The sequence below is a fragment of the Macaca fascicularis genome, chromosome Y (assembly GCF_037993035.2).
Source record: "Macaca fascicularis isolate 582-1 chromosome Y, T2T-MFA8v1.1".
NCBI lineage: Eukaryota > Metazoa > Chordata > Mammalia > Primates > Cercopithecidae > Macaca > Macaca fascicularis.
Window position 1 is genome coordinate 1,644,103 of NC_132903.1, and position 8,049 is coordinate 1,652,151.

Consider the following 8,049-nt stretch of genomic DNA (forward strand, 5'->3'; position numbering starts at 1 on the left):
CCTCTCTCTCTTTTTCTCTCTCTGCCTCTCTCTTCCTCCCACTGTCTCTTTCTCCCACTCACTCTGATTTCCTCTGTCCCTCTAGTCTTCCTCTCTCTGTCCTCTGCCTCTCTCTCTTCCTGGCTTTCTGTCTCTCCTCCTCCCTCTCTCTCTCTTTCTTCCTCCCTCTCTGCCTCTCTTCTCTCTCTCCCCCTTCCTCTCTCTCTTCCTCCCTCCCTCTCTGTCTCTCTCTCACTCTCTTCTTTCTCTCTCTCCCTCTTCCTGTTTCTCTTCCTCTGTCTCTTCCTCTCTCTCTCTCCTTCCTTCTATTCCTCTCTTTCTTCTTCTTTTCCTCTCTCTGTCTCTCTCCCCCCTTCCTCTTTCTCCGTCCCTCTCTCTCTCATTCTCTTCTTCTCTCTCTCTTGCCCTTCTTTTCTCTCTTCCTCTCTCTCTTCCTCCCTCTCTCTTCCTCTCTCTCTCCTTCCGTCTCTTTCTTCCTCTCTTCCTCTGTCTCTCTCTCCCCCTTCATCTCTTTCTTCCTCCCTCTCTCTCTCTGTCTCTCTCATTCTCTTCTCTCTCTTCCCCTTCCTGTCTCTCTTCCTCCCTCTTTCTCCTTCCCTCTCTGCCTTTCTTCCTGTCTCTGTCTCTCTTCTTCCTCTCTTCCTCCCTCCCTCTCTGTCTCTCTCACTCTCTTCTTCCCTCCCTCCCCCTTCCTGTCCCTCTTCTTGTCTGTTTTCCTCTCTCTTCCTTTATCTTTCTCTCTCCTTCTCTCTCTGCCTTTCTTCCTCTCTCTCTCTCCTCCCTCCTCTCTATTCCTCTCTTCCCTTCTCTCTCTTTCTTTGTCTCTCTCTCTCTGTCACACACACACACACACACACACACACACACACACACACACACACACACACACACTCACTCACTCACTCACTCCCCAGGACCGTATTCACCCATGCTTTTTAAAAGAGAATCAATTCCAGACATATTCTGGTAGAATGTCACACAAGAAAAAAAAGAAGTGTTTATGTGGAGATTTAAAAACCAGCTGTAGAACCTATACTGTTCTGACTTCATTTCAACCACAAGAAACGACACAGCAATACTTAGTAGCCAAGTAGTGATAGGAACTAACAGGAACAAAATATCTTACAAGAGATAAAGATGTCAGCCGATTCATCCAATCATTCTCCAAGTATCTCCTCCTAGGTTGGTCTCCTTCCCAACTGGACATGATTCTTGGTAGCATATATCAACCGGGGAAATTTTAGAAAATATTGTAATTATAAAGTCTTCCAGTTTAAATTGCAATGTGGCAAAAGATGTTTCCCCTAGTTACAGGGCCAGCATCTACAGAGGAAAAATATCAAACAAATTAAAATAAACTCATAAGAGTTTTCGTCCCTCGGAGAGCAATACGCACACGATTTGGTTGTATTTAGAAAATCCTATTAAAGGTATTTTGTTCCTGTTCTGTGGCTTGATAGAGCTGACGAGAAGGCTGAGCTCGCTGTGCTGTGAATGTTTGCAAGACTTTTAACCATCATAATCTGTTTGGCTTTTGGTTTTTGAGGCGTTTTGAAGTGCATGCTGAGAATCAGCCCTCTTTACGCTTTCCTAACGACTCCCAAGGCAGATATCACCCATGACAAAAACGGTTTGATTTAGAGGATTAGACCGTTCCACTTGCAATTCGTTCGCTTACTTAGAAAGTAGTTTCCTGGCCGGGCACCGTGGCTCACGCCTGTCATCCCAGCACTTGGGGAGGATGAGGCGGGCGGATCAACTGAGGTCGGGTGTTCGAGACCAGCCTGGCCAACATGATGAAACCTCGTCTCTACTAAAAATACAAAAATTAGCCGGGCGTGGTGGTGCATGCCTGTAATCCCAGCTACTCGGGAGGCTGAGGCAGGAGAATTGCTTGAAGCAATGTTTAATCTTATGAATTAAACATAATTTCAGTCCGTGCGATGCTCTGAATAGATTCTGACAAACTTAACTGGGGCAGGCAACTGGGGAAGGTCGTCGTGAAGATTGCGGTGAGCCAAGGTCGTGCCATTGCATTCCAGCCTGGGTAACAAGAGCGAAACTCCGTCTCAAAAAAAAAAAAGAGAAAGTAGTTTCCTGTGTACACCTTGGGTTTGTAGCATGTCACAATTACCAAGTGAAATACAGTTAATGCAATAAACTATATTTAAAATTATTTTCGCAAAATTTTGAAATATATATATATATAATTCTACCGTGATCTCAGAGAATTCTTGAGAAGGATTTTTTTTTTCTATCAGTATATTGACTACTCAATATTACTATGTCATTTCTTGTGGCTGAAATGAAGTGAAAACGGTATAGGTTCTACCTTTTTTTTTTAGTCTCAGCATGTTCTTTATTTTTCCTTGTTTGACATTCTCCCAGAATTTGTCTACAATTGATTCTCTTTTAAATTTCCAGTGAGAACCCAGCAGGTAGCCATTTTTCAGAAAATGTATTTGACTGACAGCTGTTATCTCCTGCCATTTCTGTGATTATCGCTTCCATCTCATTCTCCTCTGTAGGAATTCCCGCTTCTCCCAAGTTAGCTTCAATAGATAAATGAAATAACTACATAAAAATAACTCTCAATATATAAAATCATATAAACTAAATGGCTAAATAAAAATACTTGTGAATATATAAAAAGATATCAACAAAATAAAAACAATTATAAATATGCAAATATGCATAAACAAAATAAACAAATACAATGAATAATATATGAAAACATAAATAAATAATTATAAATATATAAATTAAAATAAATATATAGAAAATATAAACTAAGAAATAATTATCGATATATAAAATACACATAAACAAAATAAATAAAAATAATTACAAATATATTGAAATATAGAAACTAAATAAAAATAGATATAAAAATATACATGAAAATAAAGATGAAAAATATAGAAACTAAATAAATAAAAATAATTATAAGTATTTAACAATTTATATAAACAAAATAATTATAAGTATATAACAATTTTTTTTTTTGAATTTTTTTTTTTTATTATACTTTAAGTTGTAGGGTACATGTGCATAACATGCAGGTTTGTTACATATGTATACTTGTGCCTTGTTGGTGTGCTGCACAAGTATATAACAATTTATATAAACAAAATAAATTAAAATATTTATAAATCTATAAAATATATCAACTAAATAAAAATAATTAAAACTATATATACATTTTTATAAGCTTGGTAAATAAAAATAGTTATAAATCTGTAAACATATATGAACTAAATAAATTGATAAAAATAGTTATAAATCTGTAAACATATATGAACTAAATAAATAAGTAAAAATAATTATAAATACATAAAACTACATATAAGCTAACTAATATAAATCTATAAAAATATATAAACTAAATAAGTAAAAATAATTATAAATATATAAAAATACATATAAGCTAACTCATATAAATCTATAAAAATATATAAACAAAATGAAGAAATAAAAGCATTATAAATATATGAAATACATGTAAACTAAATAAACGAAAGTATTTACAAAGGCATAAAGATGTCTGAACACAAAAAGTAACAAATGAATAGCAAGTAAAAGTTGTCATACTGTAAAGCCCTCAGAAGGAATGAAGCGTGCCAGCACCTTGACCTGGGACCCCTGGCTCCCCGCATTGTCAGAGCTTCAGGAATGTCAAACCACCTTCTGGCTCCCAGCATGGTGAGAGAGTGCATTGCTCTGGTTCACGTCACCCTGTCGGTGTTACTGGGTTGTGGTAGCCCCGGTGAATTCACCCAGGTACCCACAACGCATGTTTCCTCCTGAGTTCCCAGCTCAGCTGCTTCGTGTTGTGGGGGCCAAGACGCTGTATCTCCCTGGGCAGGACCCTTTTGTTCTGAAAGGGAGGCGTGAGAGCTGGAGCTCCTGGGATCTTGAACACGCCGTGGATGGAGGGATGAAGCTGAAAGGACCAGCCACCTTCCATCGTTAGCGTGTGAGTCACCGACGACCTTCCCCAGTTGCCTGCCCCAGTTAAGTTTGTCAGAATCTATTCAGAGCATCACACGGACTGAAATTATGTTTAAGAACAAATAAAGACACAGATATGAAGCAAAAATAATAAATAAATATATAAATAAATAAATCTCTCTGTAGAACGAAGTGAACAAGACAAAAAAATAAAGAATTCAAATCGCCACCCGCATTCTTTCTGTAAACCTCCTGTGTCTAAAGTGCCAGAGCTGACACTCAGTCAACCACCAAGACCCAACTCAGGAGACCACCGAGGTTTTCCCCGAGTATCTATACTTGCTGTGTAGTCATTACATGTCATAAAATGTTCCCAATACTCTGCTACTGTGGTACATTCTTGTTCTGAGACAGAGACAGGCAATCTTAATGGGGCTCAAGCCTCAGTGATTTTCTTTTTTCTTTTTTTTTTTTTTTTTGAGATGGAGTCTCGCTCTGTTGCCCAGGCTGGAGTGCAGTGACTCGATCTCGACTTACTACAACCTCGGCCTCCCGGGTTCATGCCATTCTCCTGCCTCAGCCTCCCGAGTAGCTGGGACTACAGGCACCTGCCACCACACCCGGCTAATTGTTTGCATTTTTAGTAGAGACAGGGTTTCACCGTGTTAGCCAGGATGGTCTCGATCTCCTGACCTCGTGATCCGCCCATCTCGGCCTCCCAAAGTGCTGGGATTACAGGCGTGTGCAACCCAAGCCTGAGTTATTTTCTCCAGTCCTGTATGATGTGTGCAGTCTATGGGGTGGGTGAGACAATTACTTCCTGGAGCTAACTTTATTGTATCTGCTACACGCATCCATAGGTACTGCTTGACTGGGACAGGTTTCCATGGCAGGCATGTTGGACGTGGCACCTGCTGGCCAGGTGGCTGAAATTCTGTTGAGCAGAGTCGATCGTACTTGATATCAAAATAAGTTGTTAAGTTCTGTGTGCACATGCTAAGTCTACCATAACAAAATACCAAGGCCGGGCGCGGTGGTTCGCAGGCCTAATTTTTGTATTTGTAGTAAAGACTGTACTTCACCATGTTGACCAGTCTGGTCTGGAACTCCTGATCTCAGGTGATCCATTCACCTCAGCCTCCCAAAGTGCTGGGATGACATGCGTGAGCCACCTCACCTGGCAGGTCATTCTTTTTTAAAACAGCAGCATAGGCTGGGCGTGGTGGCTCACACTTGTCATCCCAGCACTTTGGGAGGCCGAAGCGGGCGGATCACAAGGTCAGGAGATCGAGACCATCCTGGCTAACACAGTGAAACCCTGTCTCTACTAAAAATACAAAAAGTTAGCCAGGCGTGGTGGCAGGCACCTGTCATCCCAGCTACTCGGGAGGCTGAGGCAGGAGAACGGCGTGAACCCGGGAGGCGGAGCTTGCAGTGAGCCGAGATTGCGCCACTGCACTCCAGCCTGGGCGACAGAGTGAGACTCCGTCTCAAAAAAGAAAGAAAAAAAAAAAGCAGCATAAAGATCTGGAATTGTATATTGCACCTCCCAAAAAGCGTGCTTAGTGTATTGAGTGGGTCTTAACGCTTTAAGAAATGCTTTGACCTTTTATGATTTTGACCTGTAGAGCCAGGCTGACCTGTTTCGATGTGCTTAGCAGGATTATTACTGCTGATTTTCAGATGCGAACTCCGGCTGGCAAATCCTTCCTTTTGGTGGGAGAGATGAATTTTGCTTCAGTCAGGTGCTCCTCCAATCAATTTTCTTTGATTCTGGTTTTAAACCTCAAAATAAGCCAATGATACACAAAGAAATGTAAGTAAGAGTAGGTACATGTGTGTGTGTATATATATGTATATTTTCTTAGACACAGGGTCTAGCTCTGGCACCCAGGCTGCAATACACGGGTGTGATCACAGCTTACTGCAGCCTTGACCTCCTGGACTCAAGCAATCTTCCAGGCTCAGCCTTTTGAGGGCTGACACTGCAGGCACACACCACCATGCCCAGCTAATTTTTTTTATTATTATTATTTGGAGAGACGAGGTCTCCCTCTGTAGCCCAGGCTATCCTTGAGTTCCTGGCCTCAAGCAATCCTCCTACCTCAGCCTCCGAATATGCTGGGATTACAGGAATGAGTCACTGTGCCTGGCCTGGGCAAATTCATAAATTAAAAAAAATATATATATATGTGTGTGTGTGTGTGTGTGTGTATGTATATATATGCATAGATAAATGAAAGAATGAATTCTCAGCAGGAAAATAGCTGCATTTAATTAAAAACTGGATTTAATGAGGATACAAAAAATTAGCCAGGCATGGTGATGGGCACCTGTAATCCCAGCTACCTGGGAGGCTGAGGCAGGAGAATTGCTTGAACTTGGGAGGCGGAAGTTGCAGGGAGCCGAGATTGTGCCACTGCACTCCAGCCTGGGTAACAGAGCAAGACAGTGTCTCAAAGAACAACAACAAAAAAAAAACAGAGATACATGCACACATATGTTCACTGCAGCACTGCTCACAATGGCCAAGACATAGAATTAACCTAAATGTCCATCCGTTGTAGACTGGATAAGGCAAGTGTAGTATATATACACCATGGAATACTATGCAGCCATAAAAAAGGAATAAAATCATGTCCTTTGCAGGAATGTGGATGGAACTGGAGGCCATTATCCTCAGCAAACAAACGTGGGAACAGAAAACCAAATAGCACATGTTCTCACTTACAAGTGGGACCTCAGTGATGAGAACAGATGGACACACGGAGAGAAGCAGCACACGGTGGGCCCTAGCAGAGGGTGGAAGGTAGGGGAAGAAGAAAATCAGGAAAAAATATCTTTTAGGTACTGGGCTTAATACTTGGCTGATAAAACAGTTAATTCAACAGTGAAGGCAAAATATCCTGGACCCCCAAAATCACTAAGGAAAATTAAGCTGGAAACTGCTCAGGGCAAACCTGCCTCCCATTGTATTCAAGTCCTCCCTCTGCTCGGTGAGATAGATGCATATCGGATAGCCTCCTTTGGAAAGGCTCCTCGGAAACTCAGAAAAATGTCACCATTTGTGTCGCCCCTTCTGTGACCTGAGGCTCCCTCCCCACTTCCAGTCTTCCTGCCTTTGCTTCAGGTTGTCCCGCCTTTCCAGACCCAATGGTAAACAGGAGAGTAGAGGTTCCTCTTCAAAGACTTTCCGCCCCGTCTAATTAGGAATAAATACGAACTTCTCTTAGAAGTGAAATGTATTCAAAGACCTGTGCTAACGTTCTGAAATCTCTGCTGGCCGTAATAAAGAAATCCATGTTCTTTGTGTTCCTAGCTCCCACAGGGTAGCCTAAATATCCGCCCTGGGATGCTTATCCTGGTCCAAGCAAGCATGAGGTCACAGCCTGTTCCTCTTCCTTCTTTGCAGGTGTTTTTACCTTTCTCAGCGTTCCACAAGTGACTTCCTCCTTCCTTTGTTCTCCTCTGCCTTCGCCTCTTTTAAAAAAGTTCTAAGTTGCTGGCCAGTCGGGACAAATACGGAATGTGAGGGCCCCCGTTCCAGCCCATGGAAACCGGACACAGCGTTGGGTGGACGCGTCAGGTTATAAATGACCCTGTCGCCTTTGTTCTGGGTACTGTAGTGGCCAAACTGCTGGCAAGTGTACCGTTTCTGCAGAAAGTAAAAAAACGGCCTGGCTGAGGAAATGAAATTTATGTTCAAGGGCTATTTCTTTACAGCACGGAGAAACAAGCATTCCTAACAGAACCAACGCACTTCTTCCATATATTGATGTCTCACATCTCTCTACAATGTGTAAGGCCGGGTGTGGTGGCTCACGCCTGTAGTCCCAGGACTTAGGGAGGAGGCCGAGGCGGGCGGATCATCTGAGATCGGGAGTTTGAGACCAGTCTGGCCAACATGGTGAAACCCTGTCTCTACCAAAAATACAAAATTAGCCGGACACGGCGGCGGGCGCCTGTAATTCCAGTTACTCAGGAGGCTGAGGCAGGAGAATCGCTTGAACCTGGGAGGTGGAGGTTGCAGAGAGCCGAGATCGTGCCATTGCACTCCAGGCTGGGGGACACAGTGAAACTGTCTCAAAAAAAAAAAAA

At 42.3% G+C, this 8,049-nt stretch overlaps 2 long non-coding RNA genes across 2 annotated transcripts; both read right to left on the reverse strand.

Moving 5' to 3' along the window:
• Positions 1-2,355: 2,355 nt before the first annotated feature.
• Positions 2,356-4,273, reverse strand: LOC141409496 (uncharacterized). Its single transcript, XR_012430437.1, has 2 exons — positions 3,592-4,273; positions 2,356-2,552 (listed from the first exon to the last, which is right to left on the reverse strand). It is a non-coding gene; the product is annotated as an uncharacterized lncRNA (long non-coding RNA).
• A 1,318-nt stretch (positions 4,274-5,591) lies between these two features.
• On the reverse strand, positions 5,592-6,790 carry LOC123571390 (uncharacterized). The gene is made up of 2 exons (XR_012430438.1): positions 6,683-6,790; positions 5,592-5,736 (listed from the first exon to the last, which is right to left on the reverse strand). It is a non-coding gene; the product is annotated as an uncharacterized lncRNA (long non-coding RNA).
• Between the last annotated feature and the right edge of the window lie 1,259 nt (positions 6,791-8,049).